Raw genomic sequence first — 20,067 nt, 5'->3', positions numbered from 1 at the left:
TGACTCTGCCCTGCCTCTAGTCTCCCGATGGCTCTCCATCGTAGTTCTTCAGGCAAATGATGCCTAGAGGTCATTATTACGAATTGGCTATCTCAGATTTTCAATGTCGCAATCACAGTAAAATTTGTGTGCTTTCTCTCAAACTTGGACTTTTATGCTCCAGGCAGATGACGTAAGCCGAGTGCAGCGCCACTAATTTGCATATTGCAATTTTACTCAGCTACTCTTAGTGGACAACATATGCAAATTTTGCACGGTTTGGCTTACTTTTGAAAGAGTTATCGCTATTTTTGTGATTTTTCCTTAATTTATGATAACCAGTGTATTTGCAAAATTTACTTTCTAGTTATTTACCGTTTTTTAAATTATTTTTGCGAGTCCGGCGCAGTTGGCATCTCTGTAATAACATTACTAACATAACGTTAACTTGCGAACTTGTTTGCTCCAATATTACTTGATAGGTCAGCTCTGATAGTATAGGAGCCTTAGCTTAACCCTTAGCACTCCATAGTGCCTCTGATGCGTCATCAGAGGTCATCACTATAAATTAAATTTTTTTGTATCTTAACCTCTTCAGACCTTACCAATCTGAATTACTTTTATCAAAAATCTGCAAATTTTAATTAGTAGTTCGCTAACATTTTTTAACGTTTATTAAAAGAAATTAAACCAAGCTACTTTTGCTAGCATAATTTTTAGGTTTATTTTTGAAAGTGAATACAGCAATGCTAATTTCTCCTTTCTGCAAAAGCTATAGTAAATTGGTAGTGAATGAAATATTAAAACTTGTAGAATAAGGAAAACTACGCCCACTCTTTGTAAGTGTAATTAATTAACTAATTTTTAGAAAATAGTTTCTAGAAAAATGATAAGTAAATAATGATTAAATAGGTAACACATAAATAGGCTGACTAAATTAATTATTAAAAAGAGTACCCATTAGAAGTTAAAATAAAAAAAAATTACGTAATCATTATTTTAACGAATAACAAAAATTATAACTAAAACCATAAAAATTAAAATGCTAGGATAAGTATATCGATAACTAGGGAGATAAAATAATTTGAAAAGTATTTTGTCTAAATTGCGATTGATTTTCTTACTAAAATATTGCGTGCGTCAGAATAAGGATAGTTAGTTTAGAGAGTTTCTACTCATTACCCTAAACAAATAGCATAATAGGCATTTTAAAAATTATAAAGCTTTTAAAAAGTTATTAAAAATAATTTTGCGTACTAAATTTCCAAGGAAGCCTTAAAACTGGTGGCATGATTAATTTTCTTGATTCCTATTATTTAAAATTAAAAGAATTAGATTATTAAACTCCTATTTTCCTGCATCTGATTTTTAAATATTTGCCCCATTAAAAAATTAATTTTTAATTTATTTCATCAAATAATATTTTATTTCTCATTACTAGACAAATATTACTATTATCATTACTTAGGTTTAAAAAAATTATAAATAAATGAGTAAAACCTTTTTAAGGAAATTACTTTAAAAAAGTGGTTAATTTCCTTGATTCCAATTAATTCGGGAAAGAATTAATATTTGAAAGTTTTTCAGAATCTACTTTTTAAGCATTTCCTTCGTAAAAGAAAAATTTATTTTTAACTTGATCTATCAAACTTATCATTTCTTATTACCCAGATAAATAATACGCTTTATTTAACCACTTCCCGGATTATCCCGAGTAAACTCGGCCATGTATATAATTCAAACATTTATTAGCCCGAGTAAATTCGAGCATAGCAGAATTCGTCAATACGTTTTTCTTTATCACGATTTTATTCGGCCGGAAGTAAAGCAAAAAATAATAATAATCTTTGATTGGAAATTTGCCAATATTTGTTTGGGAGATTTGTTATTTGTGGAACTGCAGACGTGTTTTTTACAATTGTATATACAATGGTTGATGAATTCACATAGAAAAAAAAAGAGTAAAAAAATGACGTTTGCGAACGAAAGTGAAAGTAATACAGATGATTTTTCAGATCATGAAGATGTGAACATATACAAACACTAATATTTAACTTTTTTCATTTGCCCGAGATAATTTTGGATTGTAAACTGATGGTAAATTAAATATATTTTCCACATAAAAAAATTTAAATTTCGACTTAGAACTTGTGTTTTGTTTTAGTTCCTTGTATTTATTAATGAAATAAAAAAATATGCTGATTTTTTGCGTCTTTTTTTTCAAAAAAATTGGTAATGGAAGCGGTTAAATTAAAAGACTTTAAAAAAATATTTAAAAACTTTTTTTAAGAAACTATATTTTTAAGGGAGCTTTAACAGGGTTCCCGCGGTCCTTGAAAAATTTAAAAAGTGGTAGTAAATTTAGGGTGGAGCTACAATATATTTTTTTGTTTTAATATGCTTTTTCATCGTAAAGTGCTGAAATTTTCGTGAGTATATATATTTTTTAGAAAACATCTTTTAGTGGTGGCTACACAGAAATAAAAATGTCAAAATTTCTTTTATTTTTATTACCACTATTTAAAATTTTCAAGGACCGTGGGAACCCTGTTTAACCCTTTCGCGCCGACTGTCACAAATACGTGACAGCATAAATCCGTATCAATCAGGGTAAAAAGATAAAACTGGTAACCAAAGTAGTTCTTTAACAGTTTATTTGTAGGCGGAGTTATAATTTTTTGATTTATTTAATGCACCATTACTTTGTTCAAAATAAAACTATTTAGTTATATTTTGAATTAACATTGATTATATATATGATTAAACTAACAATAATTAAAGTAAAAGCAAAGTAAGTATGTAAAATTGGAAACGACTACATTTAAGTTACCGTTTTTTATTTAAATACAACTTGATTCTGATTTTGTGCGAATGCTTTTCTGAATCACCGTCCCCAAGGGGTTAAAAAATGTGGTATAATTAGTCTTCCTAATTTGACCTATTTAAAAATAAAGGGATTAATAAAAGCGAAAGGTGAAGTAGTTGTTAGGGGTCACAGTACCCTAGCAACATTTTTTTTAAATAAAGGAATAATCATTTATTTTGTGGAGACTTTTACATGTTCATTTAACTTATAGTCAATAATTTATCTTCAAAAAGTAATTAAACTGTTTAAGTTTTTAAAAAGTCTGAAAAAATTGAAAAAAATCAAAATGTTTAAATCGTTAAGGCTTTTTTATTTCCACATGTTTTCAAATTTTCTTTTCTTAGTGCTTATTATATTCATCTTAGCAATTTTGTGCATTCATTCGTCGATATATCAATGAAAACATTTTTTACAGATTATTTTGTAAAAAAGTAGAAAACAAGGCTAAAAATTCCTGTTAGGTATATATAATATGCTGTAAAAATTTTAATACTAATAAAATGTCATACTCACTCTTATTCCATGCACAGCTTAAATAAGTGTATTATAATTGTGATAAAAAAGTTTACTTCAAAGCTTTATCTTAAATAGAAAAAATTCCTCGGGGATTTAATTAATATTAAAACACAAAATTATGATCTATGAGAAAAAGCACTTTAAAGTCTGTCTGCTGATCAAGTTTCTGTTTTAGGGGAATCTAAAATCATTCATAACTTTTTTAAAAATATAGATAGAGAGATGATTTTTTTTCAGTGCATTTGAAATAGTTTGAATTTTTATTATTAGCAATAAAAAATATCGATATTTTGGTCATTTTTTGGGAACTGTGAAGAGAAAGATGTTCTAAAACTTACCTAAATGTTTTTCGGGTAAAGACCACTCTTTATTGCGAAGCCCTAATGCGTTAAAAATAAAAAGAATTTTCTCTCCACTGCATCAATTTTTTAAGCATTCTGTCTCAAACAAAATCAATTTTAAATTTTAACTTGGGTTCTTTAAACTTCATCTTATTTCTCCTTACCCAGGGATGTCCCGGGTCACTAAAAATATGATGGAAACTCAAATCATTTTTTTTCTTTAATTATTCAATCTCCGCTTACCGCTTTGAATTATTTCCAATTATTCATATTTAAAACGTAAACATTATTTGCAATAACTTTCAAGCATTAAACTGAAAAAAAAACATGCTATAAACAGTTGCTAATTTTAAAATATTTTAATAAAAGTTTAAATTTTATTATTTACTTCGTTTTGCAAATTTAGTCGCCCGTAGCAAACCTGCTTTACTCTTTAGCTTTAATTAACTTAGAGAACTTAAAAAATTTTCCACAACTTTTTTTAGCGCGATAAATTTGCACAAAAACTTTGAGATAGATTATATTATTCATTCTTTTGATTTTTATTTATAATGAAAGGAATTGAATTTTGAAACGTTTGCTTTTTCAGCCTGTGTTTTTAAAACATTTCCTCGTCATGATAAATTTCTAAAAAAGAAATCTTGGAGAGTTCATCATCTCTTTGTAATTAAACAATAATAAATAATAACAAATTTAAAAAAGGTTATTATAAATAACTTTCTTGAATTCCCTTACTTAAAAGTAAAAGAATCTTTTTTAAGCATTTCCCCCATAAAAGAAAAATTCAGTTTTAATTTATCATTTGGTTCATAAAATGTAATTTCATTTCTCATTTCCCAGACAAATAAGACCAGTAGCTTTAATTAAATTTCAAAAGTTGAAAAAAGTATTCAAACTTTTTTTACTGCAATATATTTGCTCGAATGATTTGAAATAGATTGTACTATTGATTCCTCTGATTCCAGTTATTTATAACGAAAAAAACTGCCTTTTGAAATGTTTGCTTTTTTAGCATGTGTTTTTAAAGCATTTCCTTGTAGCGATAAATCGCTAAGAAAGAAATTTCTTGGGAATTTTACCGTCTTTTTATAATCAAACAATAATAAATAATAATAAATTTAAGAAAAGGTAGTATAATTAATTAACTCTCCTTGATTCTGTTATTTAAAAGTAAAAGACTTATTTTTAAACATTTCCCTCATTAAATAAAATTTAAGTTTTAATTTTTCACTTTGTCCATAAAACGTCATTTCATTTCACATTTCCCAGACAAATAATACAAGTAGCTTTAATTGAATTTTAAAAGTTAAGAAAAAACTTTTTTTATGCGACTTTGAGATAGATCTTTTGATTCTAGTTATTTCTAATGGAAAGAAGCTTCTTTTGCAAGGCATGTGTTTTTAAAACATTTCGCGATAAATGGCTAAAAAAGAAATGAGAAGTTCTCTTTATAATTAAACGTCTTGATCACTTTCCGTTCAATTAATTCTTGCTGGGGATGGCATTTCTGCTGAATTAAACAATCACCGAGCTCTTTGCCGTTCGAGCATAACAACGAGCTTTCTTCATTAATGAATAATACACGTACCAAATTGAACGTAAAACTCCTTCTGAAACTTCTAAGAGAATAATTAGAGCTAACGACTTGTAAACAAAACGTGAAAGAAAACTTTCAGCCTTCATCTTAGCAAAAGTTGCAACAAACTTAAGAAGCTTCATAAATTTCGACTTCCAAGTCGAACGAAAGAAAAAAAACTTAAAAGGAATTCCCCTATAAACCAATTTTGATGTAGACTGATTTCATTAAAGTTACGTAATAGTTTAATAAATTTAATATAATGAAAGTTTTCGCGGAATTTATTTCTCCGAAAACTTCTTTAGGAAAAGTAAGTTAAACTCCGTTTGCTAAGCTTCCTTTTAATTTGCACGCCGTTTCATAATAAGTTTAAGTCTTCAGAGATGTGTTTTAATTTCATCTTCATAAGCATCGATTTCTAAAATTTTTAATGAGTTTTAAAATAAGAAAAATGTAACTGTATTACTTGATTTTTTTTCTTCATATTTCTTACTGAATTTAAAATTTTAACAATATAGAATATTCCAAAATGTTAAATTTCATTAAAATAATTGCAGCCACCGATAATAGAATGTTTAACCAGGAATAATCCCAGTACGAATGAAAGTCTTTCTAGAACCCAAAAGATTTTACTAGTCCCATTTTGGTCACATTTTGTTTCTAAAAAACTAAATAAAATATGCATTTTTAGCATTTATTAACACCAATTTGTAGCAACCACTATTCTAATAGCTACAAAAAATTCAAATATGCGTTTTCAAAATGCAAACATCGCCTGACCACAACGACTGCTAACCTTAATGAATGCCTGCAAAGTGTTTCATAATGGATATTTTCGTTACATATGTATGCACGTGATTTTTCTGGACGACCTAATAATCTGTTTTGCTCCTTCTTTTTCATTGGTTTTGATTATAATAAAACAAGGGTTCCCACGATCCTTGAAAAAATTTAGTAGTTAATTTAGGTTAGTTCTAGAAGATATTTCTAGCTTCCAACTTCGTTAAGTTGTCTAGAAGCTGAAATTTTCTTGCTCATATACTTTCGTTGGAAAACAATTTTTAGTGGTAGTTACACAGAAATTAAATTATCGACATTTGTTTAATTTTCGTTACCACTTTTTAAAATTTACAAGACCCTCGTGAATCTTGTAAACTTTTCGTAAACTTAATATTCCTGCTTTGCAAATGATTCCTTTAACACATTTATGCTCTTTTAAAGACTACAAGGATAATAAATTTGATTAACGATAATTTGACCATCACAATTTAAACAAATAAATAACAACTGTCAAGACAGCGGACAAGTTTTTAGATGATGGCAATATTAAATAGAAGTTTCTTACCTTAATTAAAATTACACTACCATTTTTACCCATTTGTACCTAGCATCTTTTTTAACCCCTTAATGCACAGAAAAAAAACGGTCAAAAAAATCATTTTTTTTAATGTAAAAAAACACACTCTGAAACATTGTCTTTTCGTTTGGTGAAAAATTTTGAAATGCTACGCTTTTGTTCCATTGAAAAAGCCTACATTCAGAGATGCCAACTGCTCCAGCCGCGCCTAAATAATTAAAAAAACTGTAAATAACTACAAAGTAAATTTTGCATATATTTGACTATTTTTGCTTGCTTTTTAAAAGGTATAGCATGACACAGGTACTATAAAGTGGTGAATTATATAAGCCTACGAATTATTTAGAAATAGTGGTGGATAAAAGTCTACTAAAGTGAATTTATTAAACCAGGATTCACAATTGATAAACTACACCTTTAATATATATATTTATTGTCCGGTGCAAGTTGGCACCTCTGTATATTTTATTCTTGAAAAAAATAAGTGTTATAGCTTACAATCTTATGTAAATGATAAATATCAATAAAGCAATTTTTTTTCTTAGCTTTCACATTGTTGTTTTCAATTCTCGATTATATTCGAGAGCGAAAAATTATAGCAGCATAAAATACAACGCCGCTCGAATTATTTCGAGTGTGCACAGTTTGGCATAGCGTGCTCGAATTAACTCTTGCGCGCAAGTTAAGGGTTTAATGTGATAGTTCCTCTTTCCAAAAAAAAAAAAAAAGAAGTGATAGCACTAATGTTCATGACTAGCATTGATTTTACGCTAACGAGGAAATTCCATATCTGCAGCAATATATCATTGATATAAATATTTATAATTAGATCGAAAATCAAGGCCTCTAAGGCATCTTCGTTCTATTACTTACCACTTAGCAAAAGTTCAAGTGGTAAGTAATAGAACGAAACAAACATTTGGTTAAAACAAACATTCGTATTGGTAGTTTTCATACATTGACCACTTTTTAGGCATCAACAGGTTGAATATTACAGGCATATGCAAATCAATAACAATGCAAATATAGCATATGTGTTCCTGCAATTCTTAGAAAACTTTAATTGTGATAACAAAAGGGAGATAAACATTGATCATTTAATACATTTGTGATAATCAACATTTCTTACTTTGTAGAAAAAATTCATATTTGCATGAGAGCTCTAGCTTAATAGACCTTTAACCCTTTGGGGACGGGTGATTCAGAAAAGCATTCGTACAAAATCAGAATCAAGTCGTAATTAAATAAAAAACGGTAACGTAAATGTAGTCGTTGCTAATTTGACAGACTTACTTTGCTTTTAATTTAATTATTGTTAGTTTAAACATATATATAATCAATGTTAATTCAAAGTATAACTAAATAGTTTTATTTTGAACAAAGGATTGGTGAATTAAATAAATCAAACAATTATTACTCCGCCCACAAATAAACTGCTAAAGAAATACTTTGATTACCAGTTTTATATTTTTAACCTGATTGATACGGTTTTATGCTGTCACGTATTTGTGACAGTCGGCCCCAAAGGGTTAAACGTTACGTGGCAATGTAAATTCCTGCTTGCAATAACGATAGTTTATTTCCACTATAAAACTCGTACGAACCTTGTTAATATCGACTTGTTCACTATGGCCCCACCACTATGTGTCCCCATTTCCACAGAAACACTAGTTCTTTTAAACTCATTATTCTTTAATTCAAGAAAGACACTTCAAATATTACTATTAAAATGTGAAATAAACATATTCGTTCAAAACATAATACCCGCTGTTTTAAGAAACAGTGGCTAAAAATAGTTTAAAATTGCAATTAAAGCAGAAATGAAAAAGTTACTTTTCAAAACCTTGCTTATTTTTTAATTGGCTACTTTACAATGTAGTCGTGTTATAATGTTGTAATCTTTTCTCGCAAACTACATAAACGTTTGTAAACTACATATTAAAGCGTTACACAATTTTGCGTTCGAATTTTTGCATGATTAATCAAAAAAATATTTTATTCGTCTCCTTTCTCCCTCCTATACTAAATGAAATATTTATCTTTTGAAAAATTTAAATTCGTAATGAAAATAATAGTAATCGATTAAAACTTTGAATGCCTTTGAGGTAAAATGGATTCCTTCTCTGGTCGCGCCAATAAACTAAATATACATTTTTTTCAATATAATTGAAATCTTTTAAATTGGGAAGTTATTTTGAAAAAAAAATATTTATTTAACCTTATTTCTTTAAATTTTGTAGATCTCAGTGGAAGGAAGAAAGACCTGGAGTGGTAGTTTTCTACTAAAAACATATAAATTTACTTTTTAATTGAGAATAGTTTACATAATTATTCTTTAAATGTTTTTGGCAAATAGCTTAAAACATATATGTTTGTATAATTTTCTACCTTTTCAAATAAATTTCATAGAGACCCTAATTTTTTAGTGCTTTTGTAGTGCAAAAAGATTCCTACAACATTTTGCAACAAAGTCGAACCGTGGAAGGCCGTTCTTTAGTAAATTAAAACCCAGTGTGAACGCTATGACGCAAACAGTTGAAATAAATGCTTCATATTTATAGATTTCCTCGATCGGAAGATTGATAACATGAACTTAAGCCAGGATATTTTTTACCATTTTGGCAAGTTCACATTTTAAGATTAATTTGTTCAAATTCACTGAAATATCTCTTAAAATTTTATCCAATCAGCCCTTAATATATTATACAGGATTTAAAAAAAGTTTCAACCGCTCATTTTCTTATATAGAAATGTTTCCTATGTTAACTATCTTAAAAATACATATTCCTGATTAAACCTACTTCTGATTCTTAAAATTCCTATCCTAAAAAATAAGCTTAAGACAATTCCATTTTTTTCTTTTCAATTCTTTACTATTTTGTTTCACGTAACCTATTTGTCTATTTAATAGAAGGGAAAAAAAAAATTTTAAATATCAAATTTCCAACAATATAAACTAAATCAAAATAAGAACACTTTTAGAAAAGAAAAAAAAATTCTTTTCTACATACCTGAAGCCTCACAAAAATACTAAACACATCGACGAACTTGACTCCGAAAAATATGACTCACACATCTGGCGCGAATTTTCAAACTCCAGAATTCCAGTTCTGAGAAAAGATGAAAGCACTGTCTTGAAGTGGACAGTCAGAGACAAGATCTTCCCGGAGAAAGATTACAACATATTGATACGGTTACACCTTTTGTCCAACAGGAAATGACCAGACGGTCATTGCGGTCATTTTGAAGCATAGAAAGCGACCTCATGGCTCAGGGGTGGAGCAAAAGGGGGTGGAAGAGAGAAGATGATGAGGGATGAGGAGGAATCGTTTGCGCCGATCCATTCGCGCATTTATTCGCTTCATCTCTTTGAGTAACTTTCGGATATTGGCCGAAGAAGTTTGAGATCCGGCTATTTTTGTTTTGCTGTGACGTAATCCAATGCTTTGGTTTCCATCGAAATGACACGTGGATTTCGCTATTTTATATTTTGAAATCAATTAATTTGAAAGCCACGTACATAAACTCTATTTTTGCTTTTACTAAAGAAGGGAAGTTTATTTAATCATTATCAGAACCTCAAACATTTAAGGTTTTATTAAAATTAACTAACTTGGTAACGTTAATCTCTGACCTTTTATTATAATATTACTTATATTTTTATATATTTATATATTTTTTTTTTTATCTTATGTACATCATCAAGTCTGTCCAGCGCTTTTTATGAAAATTTTTGTGGTAACTTTATTTATGTTTTAATGTATGGTGTTGTAAATATGGTTTAAAGTTATTTTCCTCTCCACTACATAAAAATTATTCAAAATATCATACAAAATGCCACTTTGTTCCAGTGCTCTCATGGTGAAACTTTCAAAAATTTTCAAAAATTCTGAAAGCATTAGTTTTTAATTGGCTACCGCCCTATTAAATATTTTACAAAAGGGGGCAGCCTTGTATTCTTTTCTGGTTAAATTATTCCTATGAAATATCAGATAAGATTCTTTTAATTCTAGCTGGAACAAAGGGTGAAAAATTCGGGTCATATGAATTGTCTGTATTTAGTAAGTTTGATTAAGAATTTTTTCTCACCATTACATACAAATATTCAAAAACCAGCTTTGGAAAGTTTCTCTTGTAGTAGATGTTTCAGCGTATCATTCTTTATCTTGTAAATTTAATTTTATATTATTTTTCACTCAACTTCATGCAAACTATTCAAAAGTGACTCCTCGTAGTGAGGCATTTAAAATGTTTGCGAACAATTCTGAAAGTTTTCAATAATTCTATGGAACTATTTACATCTTTTCTTTTAGTTTTATTCCTAAATAAGTTTATCCCTTATATAAAGTAGCGCATCAAGAAAATCTCGAGTATCAAAGATTATATTTTTCTGGGTAGTAGCAATCGGTAACGATATAAACAGTGGTGAAAACTATTTCGTGATGTTTTTGAAATTTTTAAACGTTCTTCACTTTTAGGAATTAGATTAGCCAGTTTAAAAGTCTAAATATATTTTGTTTAATTTACAAATGCATCTTTGCAGATAGGAACTAGTAAAATCTGTTTGTTTCTTTCTATTCCACTTTTTAATTTTTTCCGGAAGTGACCACCCCAATTTTGACATTTTTTCAGAGTCCATTAATTTGAGTGTCACTCATTAACACATGATTAACACATAAATTAAAAGTTCAAAGAGAATCGTCTCAGTAGCTTGGTAAGAAATCTTGACAGTTAACAATAAGTTTACGGGACGCGTCATTTTGACGCATTTCGAATTTTATAAGGAAAATTACGAAATACGCTTGCACTTTTATTTTATCTCTTGTAGTGACTTTTATCCATTGATATATTGAAGTCTATTTTCTTCAAAAGTGTTGAAATATTAAAATTCTCTTTGTGGTATACCTATCTCTGCGGATACGCGTCGATTTGACGCTATCATGATTAAGACAAAATTTTGAGTAAACATGCAAACATCACATCAATAATAAATATTAATGGACCGACAATACTTCGATCCGTTATCCGATATCGTTATCTCAAATGAAACAAGCGATAAACAACTATTGCCGATAAGCAATAATAGAACGAACAAACGCAGAATGTCAATTGATGTCAGAGTGTCAGATTTTGAAGGTTTCAGTTGCTTAGTTCGAGTATTGAAAAATTAAATACTAGAATATTTCATAAATATATATCTCATACTTTCATTTTTTTTCTTATAGTATCTAATTACATTGCTTTCCAAGTGTAGAGATGCCAACTGCTCCGGACACGCCAAAATAATTTTTAAAAAAACGGTAAATAACAACTAAGTAAATTTTGAAAATATAAAGAGGTGAATCATAATAATCTATGAATTATTTAGAAATAGTGGTGGATAAAAATCTACTAAATTGAATTTATTAAACCAAGAGTCACAATTGATAAACTACCACTTCAAAATATATATTTGCTGTCCGGAGCAAGTTGGCATCTCTGTAAGTGCTGTTATATGTATTCGTTCATACGTCAAATTGACGCGAGTTCGTAGAGATAGGTATATAAGAAACGTCCGTAAACCTAGTGTTAACATAAAAGCTTGTTGTACAATTATTTTTGCGATATAAAAGCGTGCCAGCTAACGTGATATATGCAATATACAGTGCTGCCAACCACTAGGTTTTTTTCAAAATATTCTATTTAGTGGTAATTTTACCAACATTTTAATATCCTCACCACTAGAAAACTGGAAAAAGGGAAATTTCGTATGAATTTTTGAGTCATTTACAAGTAGAGTTGCGGAAAAAAACTTTAATTCGAATTTACGAAACAAAGGATAATACATTAAAGCAAAAACTTAGGCTCGCACTAGAAAACTTTTTCTCAAAAAGCAAGGAAAGTTATGAAAATATAATCTTATATAATATGAATATAAAGATATAATCTTATTCTAAAATCATGGGCATTTTTTTTAAAAAAAAGAAGGCTATATTAATACAATATTAGAAAGCCCTGTTTTCTCGGATAGAATCATATGAGCAGACGACGAGATAATATATTTTCCTAATTTTATTTAATTTCCAGATTTTTTTTTAAATTTGAAAATCATTTAAATTTCTGAAAAATTCTTGAAAGCATTTTTTTATAGTTTTTTTTCTCTTCCTTTGGGTTTTTTTTCAGGTCTTCGCAGCTTTGTAATATATCAAAAGAGCACGAGAAAATCATAAGATGTCAAGTGTTAGATAAATTTTAAAAAATATTAATAACCCATATAACTTATTTTACTCTTTTACTCCGTATTAAAGTTTAAAAGAAAAATTTTCTAGTAAGCTTAGAATGCTAGGAGGCTATATTTTAGCGCAGCATCTTTTAATACATTTACATAATTATTTGTGTTCCGAAATTTTTTGTCTCTTGGAAAAAGATTGTTTGCTAATAAAAGTTTTTTTTTAATTATTATTAGTTGAAAAACGCATTAAGCACAAAAGCAAAGTTTATCTTTCCAAATATATACATACTACGTGCATCTAATATTTTGATTCCGAGAGATGGCAAATTAGACTATCAGAGTGCATGAATAGCAGCCATTTGTAATAATTATCTCTACAATTTTTGTAACTGACTCAAAATATTGTTCCCAGTTTTTTATTTCTCCCTTACGTACTTTTTTTGACATTTATATTATCATTTACGAGGTTTATGAAGCTTAGGAAATACTTAAGAGGCATTTAATCAAATCTCATATCACCATTATTTTTTTTTTCTACAGTGAGAAAGATTAATGCTTCATAGGTACTTACTCTACATCTAAACTGTAACGCAAAGCAATTTAGAGTGCGATAATATTTTTTTAGTCAAGCTAAAAAACATTAAATTATCCGAAAACACTGAACTCTCATTATGTATAAAAACAGTTACAAAGAACTTTTGTGCAGGATTTAATTTTTCATTAATTTATGACCAACAAATTTAGTATCTGTTTCTCTTCAAATCATAACAACCTAGCAAAACATTTAATGTCCATTAAGTACTTTCAATAAAAACAGAGTCCCTCCTCTAAAAAATAATAATATTTTTCACGAGGCGATAAAAAATGTCTTATCTCTATCAGCGGTAATATAATTTAATCATCACTTGCCCAACAAGTTACCGCCAATGATAGCCAACTAACTGGGAATTCAATTATACTCTTATTAATTAAAAAAATTATAACCCTCCTTTCATTCTCTTATCACGACAAAGGGGAAAAATTGAAACTTGCTATAGAAAAAAAAACTTTTTTTTTTTTTTTTTTTTTTGTCTGTGCGTGCACCCCGAACTTATCATTTTTTATCATCTGTGTTCGTTTTTAATTTCGTTAAGTCATTTTTACGAACGGACTTTAAAAGAATTGGAGTCAATTTTTTGTAACATATCTCACTTTTTCTCTTCTTTGTCTGCGGGTGGAAGAATTGATAAAATACATCAGGCTTAGAAGCAACCGGCATTTTTTTTTTCATCGAGACTAAGAATAATAAAAAAAATTATGACTTATAAATGTATAAAAAATAGAACTGTGCAATGTTATCCATAAAATTTGTATGTATTCAATAAAAAGTAAAGAAGTTTATATCTTCTTTGTATTTAAATATAAGCATGCATTTAAATGTGTTTTTATGAATTTATCTAATTGATTTTAGTGTTACGCACTACGCAGCTACTCTTTTCTTTATTTTTATTCCATGGATTCAAGCGTATATCACAAAATTGTATCTTAAGTTAGATCCATTTTTGACATTTCTTTTAAAAAGCAAATAGAGAAAAGAATAAATAAAATAAAATTAAACCATCTCATTCAAAATAAGATTTTTACAGACTAAGATACGTATTGAGTAATATCCTCCACCTAAGGAGGACTAATATCCTCCACCTCTGTATAAATTTTCAAAATAATATTTTACTAATTGTGTTTAAAAGTAATAGTAGTTTAATAAGTAATAAGTGATAGCAAAAAAATTATAATTCTGAATATCATGATTGTTTTATAAAAATTATTTCCAACCAGTATAACAACTACGACTTATACAAACTTATATAAACTTTTATATGACAACTACAGGGGTTGGACAAAAATATGGAAAAACTTCTACACTAAATCTATGTAAACTCATTTTTTTTAAACACGTTGAGCGCTGCGTCAACCACCGGTGGCTAACACTGACCTTTCACATAGGCCGCGAAAAACAGCTGGCTGACAGCGTATAACATGATATAGAACTATAAAATTTACACTCTTTTATGGAATTGCGGAAAATTTATTCAATATATACATAATTATTGTGATTCTTGGTTTAATAAATACAATTTACTAGGTTTTTATCCACCACTACTTCTGAACAATACGAAGGCTTATAAAATTCATCATTTTTTTCAGATATGTCATGCTAAACCATTTAAAAACTAGCAAAATCTGTCTAATATTTGCAAATTTAGTTTGTAGTTATTTACCGCTGTGGTCTGAAGAGCAAGACATGTAAAATTAGCGTGGCGTTCAACGTGTTAAGCAGCAAATACTTTGGAAGATGGCAAAACTGTTGGTATAATTTAAAAGATCAGGCGTTAAGAATTGATGTCCTTTTTACCTATATCAAATTTGCGATCAAATACTACCAAAATGAGAGCATAAAAATAAAAGCTTTTTTACTACCACTATAATTAAAAAAAGATTCTAATAAAAATATTGCAGTTCATCTGTATGTCTTATTACTGGTATGAAAGCTAGAAAAAAAAAAGCAATTACTTCCTCATATTGGTCGATCCAAATTTTGCTTGGGTAAAAAGGGCTTTACTTAAAAAAGCTTCAAGCATGCGCCTGCAGTTCCAAAGATTTTCCGCTAAAAGATTCCATATTTTAATCCAACTCCTGCTGATAAGTCTGTTATGAGATATGAAATTAATGTATCAATGACTAGGTTTGAAATTAATACGATTCAAACGTTTAGTGTATATTTGTGTAGACATTAAACGTTTATAATGTATACACAATGTATATTTATAAGAGTGTCTTCAAAATCAATGGAAATGAAACACCCGGTATCCTCTTTTCGAAAATAATAGTGTCATTTCAAAACGTAAGTTTTTTCCTTAAAAAGCATGAACTTTTGTTTATATGTTACTGTTGGTTATTGGTTATTGCAATTACATAAATTTTCAGGCTTGTGTGCTCAAAATAGGCCTATAAACCTTCGTCAAGTAGAAGAGGACAGATAGCACAATAGCAGAGATGCCAACTTGCTCCGGACAGCAAATATATATTTTAAATTGGTAGTTTATCAAATGTGATTCTTGGTTTAATACATTCAATTTAGTAGATTTTTATCCGCCACTATTTCTAAACAATTAGTAGGCTTATATAATTCACCACTTTGCAGTACTTATGTCATGCTATACTTTTTAAAAAGCAAGCAAAAAAAGTCAAATATTTTCGAAATTTACTTTGAAGTTATTTACCGTGTTTTTACTTATTTTGGTGTGTCCGGAGCAGTTGGCATCTCTGCAATAGGAGAGCCAGCACCAAGTAGTACCGCAGAGATGCCAACTGCTCCGGACACGCCAAAATAATTAAAAAAGCGGTGAATAACTACAAGTAAATTTTGCAAATATTTGACTATTTTTGCTGGCCTTTTAAAAGGCATAGCATGACATAAGTACTATAAAGTGGTGAATTGCATAAGCCTACGAATTATTCAGAAATAGTGGTGGATAAAAATCTACTAAATTGAATTTATTAAACCAAGAATCACAATTGTTAAACTACCACTTCGAAATATATATTTGCTGTCCGGAGCAAGTTGGCATCTCTGGTACCGCCTCATTTCTATATATTACTAGGATATAGTCGTAGGTTACGTAAAATATAAATTTAAGAAAAAAACGGTAATAACACTGTAACATTATATCATTAAGCATTTATCGTGAAAAAGTTGTATGCAGACTCTTAGCAACAATATGCGCTTATTACTACAATTATTGTAGACGTAATCAAATTGTTATGAATTTATATTATTTATTAGTATATGAATTTCCATGTCACAGTCTACACTCATTAGTGAGATCTTTCCATTATAACTACTGCAACATGGAGTCCCGCTTTCTGTTCCATAGAATCAATGCTACTTTAACACGTTCAAGCCGGGAAAAGTGAAAATACTGGTACGGGAAAAGAGAAAATACTAGTAGAAGAACTATTTCAATATTAGATAATATTCGGGAGGAGTTAATCTATTCTCAACAATAACAATTCGCTATAAGGAAATTTATCACGGCGAAGAAGCAATTCAATATAAAAAAAATCCAATATATTCCGTTAAAAAAATCGGTAGTTACGGATCTTTATTATTCCCGGAAAAAAACTAAAAAATGAAATTTACTGTTACCAGTTTTTATTCCGGTGCGCTGCCAAGATGAGACAATCTAGCCTGACCTACCGGTGGGTCACCCTGGCGTGAACGTGTTAAAGCCCATCTATTGTAGTAGGAACATGTTTCAAAAATTGAACACTGGCGTTTTATACCAGCAACTAGTGCGTTTTTTGGAAAAGATTCTTCTAACAAATACGAATGTCTCTCTTCTCCAAGATTTTTACAATGAAATACTTGAGTTACCTGTCTTCATTTTTTGGAAAAGACGCATGTTCCAAAAACTGGAAATTGACTTTTCATACAAGTCAACTTGTAAGATCATTGGAAAAGATTTTTCTAAGTGGTAATAAAATAATAATTGATTGATCATAATTTTCTAAAATTTAAGTTTCTCACCAAAGTGTTTATATATATATATATATATATATAAAGTTCAAAATGAAGATAAAACAAAGAAAAATTATAGGCATATGGAAAAAAAGGGGGGGGGAATAATAAGTAAAAAAATAACTAACAACAGTTTAAAAAAGGAAAAAAAGGATGAAATTTTATTTAAAAAAACCGGAAAAAAAAGATATAATCTTTCATCAGCCCACACGATTATGTCCGCAAAACAGAGTGCTTAACTTTCTTCGTGTTTTCTTGTATTTATATATTTTGTATTATANATCATATATATATATTAAAGTTGAAATGGAAAAAAAATCGTAGTATATTTTCTTGCTTCAAATTTCCATAACGAAAAATCAAATCTTCAGAGTATTAAGCTTCATAATAAAAATAAGAGAATTTATAGCGTGACAAAGGAATGTCACCTTTTCGATGGCCCTTTGCAGCTTATACAATGATGATAAAAATAATTAATTCAGATGAGACATTCTCTCCATGTGACTTAAAAAATATTAAATAGTTTCCTTGAGTTCTCATCCTAGCTACCACTTGAGTGTGAGAAAAACAAAACAATAAAAGGACTACAGTGCTGAGTACAAAACCTTATGATAATAATTCCCCTGGTTACACATGCCACGTATCTCCGTAGAATAAATTGTTGATTAAATAATTGAGTTAATTATCCTTTTAAAATAATAACTTTGTTTAACCCTTTGGCATAGATTTTTGATTAAACATCCCTAGCAACCATTTGACCCGGTTAAGCTCCAAATTGACTCAGTGTGGGTTCTATGTGAACATGCACCAAGGAACCAATATAGGGGTGTCTAGATTTTTTAATATTATTCCTATATAGGGGCAATCTCGGCCTTTATGGGGCCTATATTGGCTGATGAATGAATATAAAATATTTGATGAATCTGATAATTCTATATAGGGAATATTGGTCCAATGAGTTCCCAAGTTATTTTGCTGCTAGGGATATTTCTTTTCGATAATTAGGTACATGACTGAAAATCTATACATATCAGAACGGAAAAGAGAAACTCTTGATATGATTAAAACATTTCATTTTAGCATTTTTTGAGAGAAGTATCTGCAACTTCCAAGATTTTTTACAATTATAGCTTAGATGCAAAACAGCTCTTTTTCCCCCGAAATGTAGACTTCGCTGAATATTTGGAAGAAAAGTATAGATTCATTCCTCTAGAAAACTATCTCTAACTGAAATAATTTTTCAAACCAGCTTTTCTGTCTCGCTTTCACCTCTTGGTTATTAGTTTAGGTCAAAGCAAGTGAAAAGAATTATATTAGCGTTATTACTTTATGGCTATGAAATACAACGGCTTTTATTTTTTCCGCGTTAAAGGCTTCCAAACATGGTTTACTTCCAAACAATAATTTTCCAAACCTGTACTTATTTGCATATCTAAATGAAACAGTTATCCATCAATGAAATTTCTTTAATTTTTAAAATTGGTTATTGGTAAATTTTTGAATATGAATGAACAAAAAATTTCAAACTAATTTTTTTTTAGATTTTATATTTCAGTGCAAATATAGTTCCGATAATCAAGCAGATTTTTCAGCAGCAATAAGAATGTTTTTTTCACAATTAAAAAATATCAAAATATAGTTTTGCTTGTAATTAAAGCGTCAGAAAAAATATATATACATAAAAGCAGGAACACCGATGTCTCGGGGAGTCTAGCTATCTAGAAGGAATAATTCATTAGTGTCATATTCATTGCAAACATTTTTATCCACTATATCATGCATGCTTTCAAAATTATTAGAAAGCTTATTCTAAAGTAATTACTAAAGGAAAGTTCGATTAGTTTAAATGTAATTGCGTTACTACTTTTTAATTCTGAACAAATTTCACGTAACTCAAGTACAAAAGTTAGGGTATTTCGAAGTATTAGGCGTATGTTTTGATCTTTACAGTTGCGCTATTTCAAAAACAAAACAAAAAAATATTGCAGCTAAAACTTGGAAGCAATTTTTAAACCTTTTCGGAGCAGTACAGCCAGACCAACAACTCTAATTTATCAAATGTTATAAGCCACTAAAAATGCAAAACTAATTGCCTTTTAAGAAATTGAAACCACTATTCTTTGAAGAACCAAGAACCAAAGTATGTCGTTTCACTTAAAAAGTACTGTCTGGCTAAAATTTTCAATTGAAATTTGCTGTTAGGCAAAGTGTTTACACAGTATTTTTGTAAGTTGATTGTTTTTTTTGTTTTTTTGTTTTTTTTTTGCAAATAAATTAGCTTGCGTAATCTACACAAATAATAAACCAATTAATATTTGCAACAAAATAATCATCTTATACATTTTTCAAGACTTTTTATTAAGATCTCAGGTTTTTATTTGAATCAGTCTTCCGTTACATTTTAACGACTTGAAAACTCATCTAAGAGGGTGAGAGTCATGTGACCTGCATGGAAAATAAAAAAAAATACTAAAAACAATGTGTAAAAATACCTTTTCCTTCTGTTACTTTAGTTTCCTCGACTTCCGATGTTATTGCAAATTCATTAAATAAATTATTAAATAATTATAAAAAAAATTCATTATATTTGTTGTAAAACTGCATTGCATATAGTATCAGTCGCGTATATATATATATATATATATATATATATATATTAGATT

General features: G+C 28.9%; 1 long non-coding RNA gene across 1 annotated transcript in view; it reads right to left on the bottom strand.

Moving 5' to 3' along the window:
* LOC107440710 (uncharacterized) overlaps positions 1-9,854 on the bottom strand; it is a 134,759-nt gene extending 124,905 nt beyond the window's left edge. The window contains exon 1 of the long non-coding RNA XR_006225388.2: positions 9,647-9,854. This is a non-coding gene — a long non-coding RNA (uncharacterized lncRNA). The remainder of the gene's footprint in view (positions 1-9,646) is intronic.
* Between the last annotated feature and the right edge of the window lie 10,213 nt (positions 9,855-20,067).

Source organism: Parasteatoda tepidariorum, chromosome X2, assembly GCF_043381705.1.
Source record: "Parasteatoda tepidariorum isolate YZ-2023 chromosome X2, CAS_Ptep_4.0, whole genome shotgun sequence".
Taxonomy (NCBI): Eukaryota; Metazoa; Arthropoda; class Arachnida; order Araneae; family Theridiidae; genus Parasteatoda; species Parasteatoda tepidariorum.
The sequence above is the reverse complement of the archived record's forward strand: the minus strand, read 5'-3'. Positions and strand labels throughout refer to the sequence as shown.